Here is an 11,070-nt window from a genome sequence, read left to right as displayed (position 1 = left end):
TTAGAAATTTTAGTTTTTTATCAATAAACGGCTTAAATATTTTGGAATTATGGTAATATTCAACATAAAACTTTCTTTACAAAAAATAAAAATTTTAAAAATATACTCATGGTGTAGGGTATTATATGGTCGGCCATGCCCGACTATACTTTTCTACTTGTTTAGTATTAAATATGACAGAACATGTTAAAATCTTATATTTACCTATTTTCTATTTGTTTGCTTATCCTTATAATTGAAAGGTCCTATTATGATTAAATTTTCAGAAATTTATAACTATTTTTTACCTAATTTTTTTTGACAGATCATTTCGTTCTGTTTCGTTTATGATCATGTAGGTAAAAATATACTGGTAATGATAATTTCGATTCATTCACTAATAAGAAATATCAATGACTGAATTACAGGTTATAGTAATATAGTCCTAAATGTTAATAGGTAGACAGTTCGTAATTTTTTACTTTGGAATACGTGTATCGGAAATGACAAGAATTGGTATATAAATAAACTTCTCAGATTTTAAGTACCATATTTAATAAATCTACAATGAAGATTACATTAATGTACGAAGAGTTGTGTTCCATTTTATGGAGTGTATCTTCAAAAGGGCCAGAAAGAATTGAAGACATTTCAAATTATATAAAAACTGCATATAGTAGAAAAGTAGACAAAACAGGCATATCAAAAATTGAAAACTTTTTTCAACTTTTTGATGTAAAAAGTAAGTCTGTGGATGGAAATCAAAAGAAATTTCGATTAAAATTTTGTAGTTGGATGGAAACTACTACGGAAATCTCAACTTACAACACATCAGCAGGAGCGCCTTGCAAGTCATACGAAGACTTATGTTCAAGGTCAAAAAAAAGAGGGTCACACAAAAACTTTTTTCAATCTCAAATGAGGAAATTGCTGATACATTTAACGAAATGCTGAAAAAGGAAAACCAACATATGGATGCCATACATATTGCAACTATTCTTCCTAATGCATCACCAAAACGACTTAAGCGAATTGTGAAAAGTATACCAACTCCAACATCACAATCAAATTTTACTGAAGAGTCGAAATAAGTACCAAATATTAAGGAAAGCACTGCTTGAAAAAGGACACAATATATTACCATCATACAAGGCGATCCAGGAAAAAAACAAACTATCCTACCATCACCTATTGCTGTTAATGATGTGGAAGCTTGTATTGATATATCATCTTTGCTCGAAAACAGAGCATCAAGAATAGTGTCAGACTTTTCAGAAGACCAACTAAGGAAAATTCATAACTGTGATGTTGTCTTAATGTGTAAGTGGGGATGTGACGGTTCATCAGCACTTCCAGAATACAAACAAGCTTGTGGAAGTCGGACATTAGCAGACTACAAGCAGACTACAAGATATATGGATCAATACAACTCCGGGTTCAAAAATTTTTTTTAGACCCATTGGATTTGAATATATAAAGGAGTCAAAGAAAACAACAAAAGATTTAGTGGAATATTTAAAAGATGAAATAAATGTACTGGAGCCCATTTGCATAAAAATAAAGGAATTCTCTATTAACGTATCATATCAGCTAAGCTTAACAATGATTGATGGAAAGGTCAGCAATGCCATATCAGAAACTTCTTCCTTCTGGAGATGCTCAATATGTAATGAGAAAAAGTCGCAATTCTCAAATATAAACATAAGCATAAGTATTAATGAAGAAGTCCTGTCTTTCGGAATTTCACCACTTCATGCCAGAATACGATTTTTGGATTACTTTTTACACATAGCATACGACCTCAAATATAGAAGTGTGCCAGAGAATCTTACTAAATCAACAAAAAATAATGAAGAATTGAAAGAACTGAGAGCTGCGGAAAAAAGCAGAATCCAAGAAGAATTTATAGTTCAGATGGGATTAAACATCGACAAACCACTTCCAAGTTTCGGTAGTACAAATGACGGTAATACGGCGAGAAGGTTTTTTCGTGATTTTGAAATTACTTCAAAAATAACTGGAATCGACAAGGAGTTGCTTCGAAGAGTTAACACTATTTTAATGGTACTGAATAGTAAACATAAAATTAATGGAAATCGATTTGGGGAATATACATCTGAAATTTCTAAATTACTTGTATCTCTTTATCCATGGAGGGAACTAACACCAACAGGACACAAAGTATTGTGTCATGGTCAAATAATAATTGAATGGAATATTCTTCCACTTGGAGAGTTAACAGAAGAAGCCCAGGAAGCGAGGAATCGAGATTTTAAGCATGTTCAAATTTTCAGCTCAAGAAAATGCTCCAGGCAATCACAGAATGAAGATATTTTTAATGAAACTCTATCATCTCAAAACAAGGAAGATTTAAAGGACTTATATTACCTTCTGGATATGTATACCGATATGACAGATTATTTTATAGAAAATAAGTAGTGTTAGGAATTACCTATATAAGCAGGTTGTAAGAATTAATTGTATTATGATTAAGATAAACAGTTCAAATAAAAAAAGCTATTATACTAACTGATAATATTGTATTAAATTGTGTTTTATATTTCGGTAGGCGGGAAAGGTGGTTTGTGTGGGGTGATTTAGGTGTTGTTGTGCGTGGCTCATAATAAAATTATATTTTTTTATAGTATATACAATGTTTTAGTCTTTAATAAAATAATTAACTAAATAATTTTTAAAAATTTCCAAATATTTTATTCAACACCAAAAGTATGTTCTGTCATAATAAATACTAATATATGAAAAAGATGAAATTAAAGGACAAAGTTTTAAATGTACATATTTTTGAATGTAATTGAGATATTGGCTTGAAATTTTTTGTAAAGGGTCGAGAATTTCCATATCTAACTACAAAAGATTTTTATATTTTCTGAAAGTGCTCGACGAGATCTTGAAATCTATTTATCTCTTATAATATCCGTGTTATAGGCATTTAAAAATTTAGTGATACAAAATTTACCATACCTTGGTCCGCCTTTTTTTGAATACCGGGCGTAATTTTGGACCAAATGGACTCAATTTTTTATTGTTAGTTAGACAACAAAATTAACCAATAATATACAAAAAATGTCAGATCAATATCATTTACAGATCCAAAAATATACGTTTTTTAATTTAAAAATTCAAAAAATTTTAGATTTTTGCCGCTTTTTTGCCCAAAATGTGTCTTAACTCTATTATTAATAAAATAAAATTTTCTTTAAGAACATATAACAATTTTATAGTTTTCTAAAAGGTATCTTTACGCAGAACGCTTTGGCTTAAAAAACTTGTCCTATTTTTTTAAAATGTTGCCACTGCGTCCTTCCGAATATGCCTATTTTTATCAAAACTTCAACTTTGGGCGACATGTTCTAAAATCCCAAAGCTAGGATCAGAAAACTGAAAGCAGTTTTGAAAACCTCAATATGTTTTCTATTTACTCCAAAAGTATTTTCCCAGCCCTGAAAGAAATGTGGACCCTATGGGCAAAAATGTAAAAATCCCATTTTTGTGATTTTCATCCCTTTTTTTGGGAATTGCAGGATGCCCTTTGACCTTTTCAATTTTTTTTTTTGCATTTTCTTATTTGAAATAACAAATTTAACAAGTGTTGAAGTTTTCATTGAGTTTTGTTCATAAATAAAGATTTTGTCATATATTACATATTTGTTAAATTTCAGAAACTATGATTTATATCAAAATTTTAATAGGGTCGCAGATAGCTACAACAATTTAGTCCACATTTATCCCTTAATATCTTTATACCCTACACCACTATAGTGGGGAGGGTATTATACGTTTGTGCTGATGTTTGTAACATACAAAAATATTGGTCCAATACCCACCTTTAAGTATACTGATCGATTCAGAATCATTTTTTGAGTCGATTAAGACATGTCCGTCCGTCCATCCGTCTATCCGGCTGGCTGGCTGTCCATGTAAACCTTGTGCGCAAGGTACAGGCCGCAATTTTCAAGACAATTTGATGAAATTTGGACCAAGCATGTTTTTTGGCACAGGGACGAAGCCTATTGAAAATGGTTGAAATCGGTCCATTATTTCACCTAGCCCCCATACAACCGTACCTCCCGATTTGAACTTTTTATGTCATAATTACGTCAAATATTCTACTATCTCTCTAAAAATTGGCACAAATAAGTTTTGTATAAGTATAAATGACACTGCAGATTTTCGTAAGGATCGGCCTATATTTGACTCTAGCCCCCATACAAACCCCCCTTCAAAAATGATTAAAATTAACTTGTAATCATTTGTATCGCAATGAAACTCAACAAAACTAACTGTTATTTAAAAATATATCCTTTTCCCAAATTTACCGAGGATCGGCCCATATTTGACCTATATAAACGTATATTTTTGGATCTGTAAATGATATTGATCTGAATTTTTTTGCATATTATTGGAAATTTGTGGTCTAACTAACAAGAAAAAATTGAGTCCATTTGGTCGGTCGGTCTTTTTACGCCCGGTATTAAAAAAAAGGCGGACCAAGGTATGGTAAATTTTGTATCACTAAATTTTTAAATGCCTATAACTCGGATATTATAAGAGATAAGTAGTATGTCCAAGCATGTTTTTTCAAGATCTCGTCGAGCGCTTTCAGAAAATATAAAAAATCTTTGTATTTGGGTGAAAAACAAAAAAATGGAACGAGTTTAAAAATTTTACATGTCGTAGGTACCCTACTTTGAGCCGCCACAGCTCCGTCCCTGGGGCATCTGCGAGGTTCATCTTCAAAACTTAAACTCGAATACTCCTTGGCTACGCTCACGCCAAATTTTATCCCGATCGGAAATGCCAGATTTATTTCCAAAAAATTTCCATTCTGCCCCACTGTGCATTGCTACTTCACTAGTTCAATGGAACACATACTAGTACCGAAACAACTTGTTGCAATCAATTAAAAAAAAGTCAAAAAATTAAAAATTTATAAACTTATTTTTATAGAAATAGAAAACGCCTTCAAATGTATTTCTTTTGTATTCCACTGAACTACAAGATATTAAACAGCTTCCTAATTGAATGGTACCGAGAGAAGAGAAAGTTTGCTGCTTGTAACCAAAAATATTATAAAGATTAGATGTGCGGAAGAATTATATTCAATTTAACGTAAGATATGTATATCTATGTAAGTTTTGTAAATAACATTGGTGCAATAGTAAAAATTCCTCAACAGTTTCTCGAAACTGCTCCTAATCTTAATAATTTGAAACAAAAACGCTAAAAAAGAAGTATTTGTTTATACGTTCTCTACAGCTTCCCTAGAACTAGTTCCGATGTTGACAAATTCAAACAAAAATCATTGATTAAAGAACTAGTTCCAGAAGCGTTCCAAGGAACCAGTGTCGACTCCATAACACTTCCTCAGAACCAGTTCCGAAGGTGACAATTTCGAACAAAAATCATTGGTCTCAACGCCAAACTAGAACGAATTCAGGCTAAAATCATGTGTTCTAGAACTAGTTGTAGAACTAATACAATTTTTCCTGGGATACTTCAAAGGTAGCCCTAAGTTATTTTTTTACCATCTGTGGAAGTGATGTTTATTGACTTCCAAAGAAGCGATAGGAACCCAATTTTTTTTTAATGAAATTTTTGAATTAAACCATTTTTATTTTGAAGTTATTGATAAATGCGTGTAATTAATTTATTTATGTTAATATTATTAAAGTCAGATTAGTTGTATTATGTACTTAATACTACAATTTCACTTCCTAATAACTTCTAAAGAAGAACATAAAAGTTACTTCCTGAGAATGACTTCAGATGTAAGTAGTAGTCTTTTTCAGTACTTCCATGGAATAAATTCTACTTCTTTTTGAAGTTTATTGTCAAATTATGCCTAAAATAAGAAATAAAAGCAGTCTCCATAGTTAAACTAAAGAATAAAAAATTAATTGAAATATAATCAAATATGTTTATTATCTATAACGAATAGTTTTGACGATTAAATGATTTCCAATCTATGTTTAGGTATTGTGTGAATTCGATATGAGTATTTTTATTTTTGTTTTCATAAATAACCAAGTATTGAATGTATACGAATACGTCATAACCTACCACATTGCGAGTTAATTGCAATAAGTTTTATAGAAGTTTTTAATGCAGACGTTGTAGAGATTGATGTTTACTTAACTGATGAATTTACTGCTCAATATAATAATACATAGTCTAATTTTCGTATATTTAAAATTTGATAAATCGAATTTTATAAAAAACCTATTCTTGTATAGCATGTATCTCTTCCAAAGAAATTCAATTCAATTGGACGGATATAATATCATTACATCGACGCAAATGTTACTAAATTGAAAAAATAATCAAAATGTCGATCCCATTTGTGTGGTGTAGGGTATATTTAGACCGCATTGAAATTAACGATAATCGTTTAAATTCAGCCTTAATTTCGGCATTATCACAATTCAATTGGTACAATAGCCCCTGCTACTTCAATAAATATTGCTAAAATTTGTGTTTTTGCCACAAAATTAAAAAAAACAATTGTTTTTTATTTTTAAAGGAATTTTGCACATGATCTTCTCCTATAATTATAGGACCTTATTTGACCCTAGCCCCCATAAAATGCCCTCTTCAAAATTTGACTCAAATGACAACAGTTTTATTCAAAAATAAATACATTAAGTATATCTGATTCAATTCGACTTTAATGTTTTATTATGAAAATTTAATCACATTTCACTTTTTGTAACAGGTGTAGGGTATTATATGGTCGGCCTCGCCCGACTATAATTTCTTACTTGTTTTAATATTATATTCAAATGCCAATATTAGGCAAACCCAGCAAACACAAATAGTTCATTTATAATTGAGAATAATTTTAAATAAAGTTTTTTTTACATTGATCAACTGAATTGAATAAAAATTGCTAATTGAAACCATTTCATTTCATAAAATATTGAAATTTGAGTTGGCAATCAAATGCCAATTAATAATCAGATTAAATCCCCTATGACATGGTTCAGACTGGGAAACTTTTGATTTTTGTGTGGGAGAGAAAGAAATATCTACCATCTCTTTCTATCACATAAAAAATCAAAAGTTTCTCAGTGTGAACCAGGTCTTTGATGTTTTTGAGTACAAGATTAAAATTTGCAGTGTTGCAATACAAAACAACAAAAACATCACTATCTGCTATAAAAAATGCATGTTTTATAAAAAAGAAGACAAATGTAAATGTATTATGAAAATTCATGAAAACTTGAATATGAAACACAAAAATATATTGCAAAACCCGTATTATTTATACAAATCGAAAATAATTCATCAATAATTTTTATGTTTATTTTAGTAAAATTTTTTGCATCCGCTGTTTACGCATTTTGCATTTCTTGCTCAATAAATAAAATTAAATTTTATAGTTTTATTTTTTACTAAAATAATAGAAAAAATAATTTTACAGATTAAAAAAAGTAAAAAAGAAAAAATTAAAATTATTACATTGTAATAAGATAATATTTCGGAAATCCTTATTAGTCTTCAAACTGTTGACTAGTACACTCCCAAAAAGTGTAAAACGTTGGATTCTAAAATTTTTTGTTAAAGTTGTATTTTGGAATGCATTAATCCTTTAACGAAATGAACAAAAATAAAATTATATTAAATATTCAATTAGGAGATTTACACGGTCGTCATATATAATAAAGTAATAACACGTAAGTAAGTAACCCTCATAAGTTTTAAATTTGAATCTGATACAAATATATAATTTACAAATATTTTTAGTAAAAATGCCAAAAGCAAACCTGAAATATAAGTTGGTTTGTGCATAAAATACATATTGGACATTGAACTATTACAATTAATTTTAATAAAAATATTTAAATTTATACCCTACACCACTATAGTGGGGAGGGTATTATGCGTTTGTGCGAAAGTTTGTAACACTCAAAAATATTGGTCCTAGACTAGGGTTGCCAGATTCCGATTCGCAAAAAGCTGGACATTGGGCTTTAAAAAGGTGGACAAAACAAAAAAAGCTGGACATAAAAAATACTGAGAAAATGATAATTTTGATTTTGTGTAAATAGTTTCACAGTGATACACCAAAAAAATGCAGGGGTTCTCATATACCAATTCCGTTTTGTTATAGTCCACAGAGTATGAATATATATTTAGTTTTCCCCGATCACTTCGTTAACTTACTTTTTAGAGCAAAAGATGTGAAAAAGCTCCATTTTTAAAATTTTAAAAATCATAAATACGTAAGCTGTACGTAAAGAAATTGACTATCGTTCGCAATAATAGGTCTTTTCGCGTACTTTCCTGTAAGAAATATACAGTAACTTTATGATAGAGAGCAATTTTTTCTCAATTAAAAAAAATATCCAAAAAAAAAAACTCGAAATCCAATTTTTTGTTTATAAACAAAGATTGGTAATGCCCTTTAGCTGAAATCTCAATTGCTAACAATACACTAAAAACAAATAATTGGTAACAAAACATGTAGTATCATTAAAAATATATTATTGTTTTAAAACTTCATGATACAAACATATTATTAAAATAAAAATTTACACAAAATCGCTAAGAGAAAGACAAACTAAATTGTTTTAAAAACGCGAGATTGACAATATTTCTTATGATTTTTCATGACAAATAAACTCTTTTAAAAACTAATTTATAATAAATAAATTTAAAATAAATATTACAAATAATTTTTTAATATTCGTGTGTTAATTTATATATTTCTTTCAAAATATTTAAAATTTACCAAATTTTTGATTTCTTCGGTTTCTTTAAATATTCATAAATCAAACATATGTTGTAAATATAAGTTGGATATTTTTTAGTGGGGAAAAAATATTCAGTAAAATCAAAAAATTCTCTATCAACAAACTGTAATTTTTACCGCTCTCTTACTCTCTCGTTGCAAGTTTTTGAACGTACGCGAACGAAATCCAATAACAATTGTTGCAAATTGTTACAAATTATCGAGTATGCGAACATACCTAATATATATTACGATATTCAGCTGTCCAAGTGTTGAGACATGATGACAGAAGAGGGAAATCATAACATAGTTGTATAAGAAAGAGTTGGCTAACATGATTTGACAAAGATAACATAAAAACAAGTAAGAAAGTATGGTCGGGCGTTGTCGACTATATGATACCCTACACCAGTTATGAATATTAAATGTGATTTATTTTTCATAATAAAGCATTTATCTTCAATATTCCCTTGTTTCAATACATTTTAGCTTGGGATAAATATGGACCAAGCCCGATAAAATTTTGTGAATATATTTATATTTACATTATATTTTATTGTGCTGAATTTCATCGCGATATTTGTGTTTATAAGTTAACTTGGGACATTCAAGTAATTTTCTGAAGAGGACTTTGTATGGGAGCTAGGGTCAAATGGGACCCGATCTTTATGAAATTTGGCAGGGTCATCAAGACTTCTATAAAACTTAGTTGTGCCGTATTTCATCGATATATCTGTATACTTAACAAAATTATGAGCTCAGAAGCCTTTTTCGGGGGGTTCTGTTCTAGGTGAAATAATGGACTAATAATGGAAAAATGGATTTTAACCATTTTCAATAGTCCTTGAGTCAAATAAAACGTGCGTGCCAAATTTCATCCAATTATCTTGAAAATTGCGACCTGTACCTTGCGCACAAGGTTTACAAGGTTTACTCAGAAAACGATTCTAAGCCGATTGGTATACTTTAAGGTGGGTCTAGGATGAATATTATTGTATGTTACAAACATCAGCACAAATCCAATACACCCTCCCCACTAAAGTGTTGTAGGGTATAATTATTGCAGTGTACTAAAAATATTTTATTTAGCTGGACAAATTAAATTTTAGCTTGAAACTGGACAAGCATCAAAAAAGCTGGACAATCCAGCCAAGTCCAGCCAGGCTGGCAACCCTATCCTAGACCCACCAAACGGCTCAGAATCACTTTCTGAGTCCGTCTGTCCGTTCGTCTGTCTGTGTGTCCATGTAAACCTTGTGCGCACGCTACAGGTCGCAATTATCAAGATAATTTGATGCACATACTCTTCTTTTGGTTCAGGGACGAACGCTATTGAAAATGGTTGAAATCGGTCCATTATTTCTCCTAGAGCCCATATAACCGTACCCCCCGAATCGGGCCTTTAGGCTCCCAATTACGTGAAATGTTTTATAATGTCAACAAAAATCAACAAAAATTAGTTTTATAGAACAATAAATGACAATACTAATTTTTATAGAGATCGGCCCTCATTTGACCCTAGCCCCCATACAAACTCCCCTTTAGAATATGACTTGAAGGTCAAAATTAACTTATAATTACTAATAAAAAGATCAAAATCTACATAAATGACTTCGAAGTAGACGTAGGGTTTCATATGGTCGGCAATGTCCGACTACAAATTCATACTTGTTTTTTAATTGGGATAAATGAAATTGTTTAAAAACATAAACAGCTGTTAATGACTGTACAAGAATACATTAAATGTGCTATTTTGTTTATCCTAACTGCATGTTTATTTCTCATCTCATTTGTTTATTGTTAAAATTTTATTATCTACTAATATTATATTGTTTTTTGTTGGTGGTACGTTTAAATATTTAAATGGCCTACCTACCTACTTATTTACACTCAAATAGCGGTCAGTATTATTCTATAATAATCAATGTAAATGTACCTTTTCTAATGTTTTTAGTCTATCCGTTACAAATATTTTTTGGTAATTTTTTACTTGTTCGTCAATCGTTGTACAGTAAAGTGAATCATTGTAAAACACTATACTTAATAAAATTATATCTTAATTTAATTTGTTTTAATTAATTAAACAATTGTGTTTAAATATAAAATTTAGTGTAATTTAAGTGAAAATCTTGATTATTAAAACAAAATGTTTAGGTCGGAAAAACATTTCAAAGCAAAAGACACGATAATTTAATATGTGTTTAAACTCATTAAGTTTTTTCCAAAAACACGTTAAAAACATGTATATGTGAACATACTTAGTATTAAATTTATCTCAAATTTTATATTTTCTTAAAATGGGAGTGGCGTCTCGACCACTTGAAAGTAAACAAGTAAGA

This window comes from Lucilia cuprina, chromosome 4 (genome assembly GCF_022045245.1).
Source record: "Lucilia cuprina isolate Lc7/37 chromosome 4, ASM2204524v1, whole genome shotgun sequence".
NCBI classification, from domain to species: domain Eukaryota; kingdom Metazoa; phylum Arthropoda; class Insecta; order Diptera; family Calliphoridae; genus Lucilia; species Lucilia cuprina.
The sequence above is the reverse complement of the archived record's forward strand: the minus strand, read 5'-3'. Positions refer to the sequence as shown.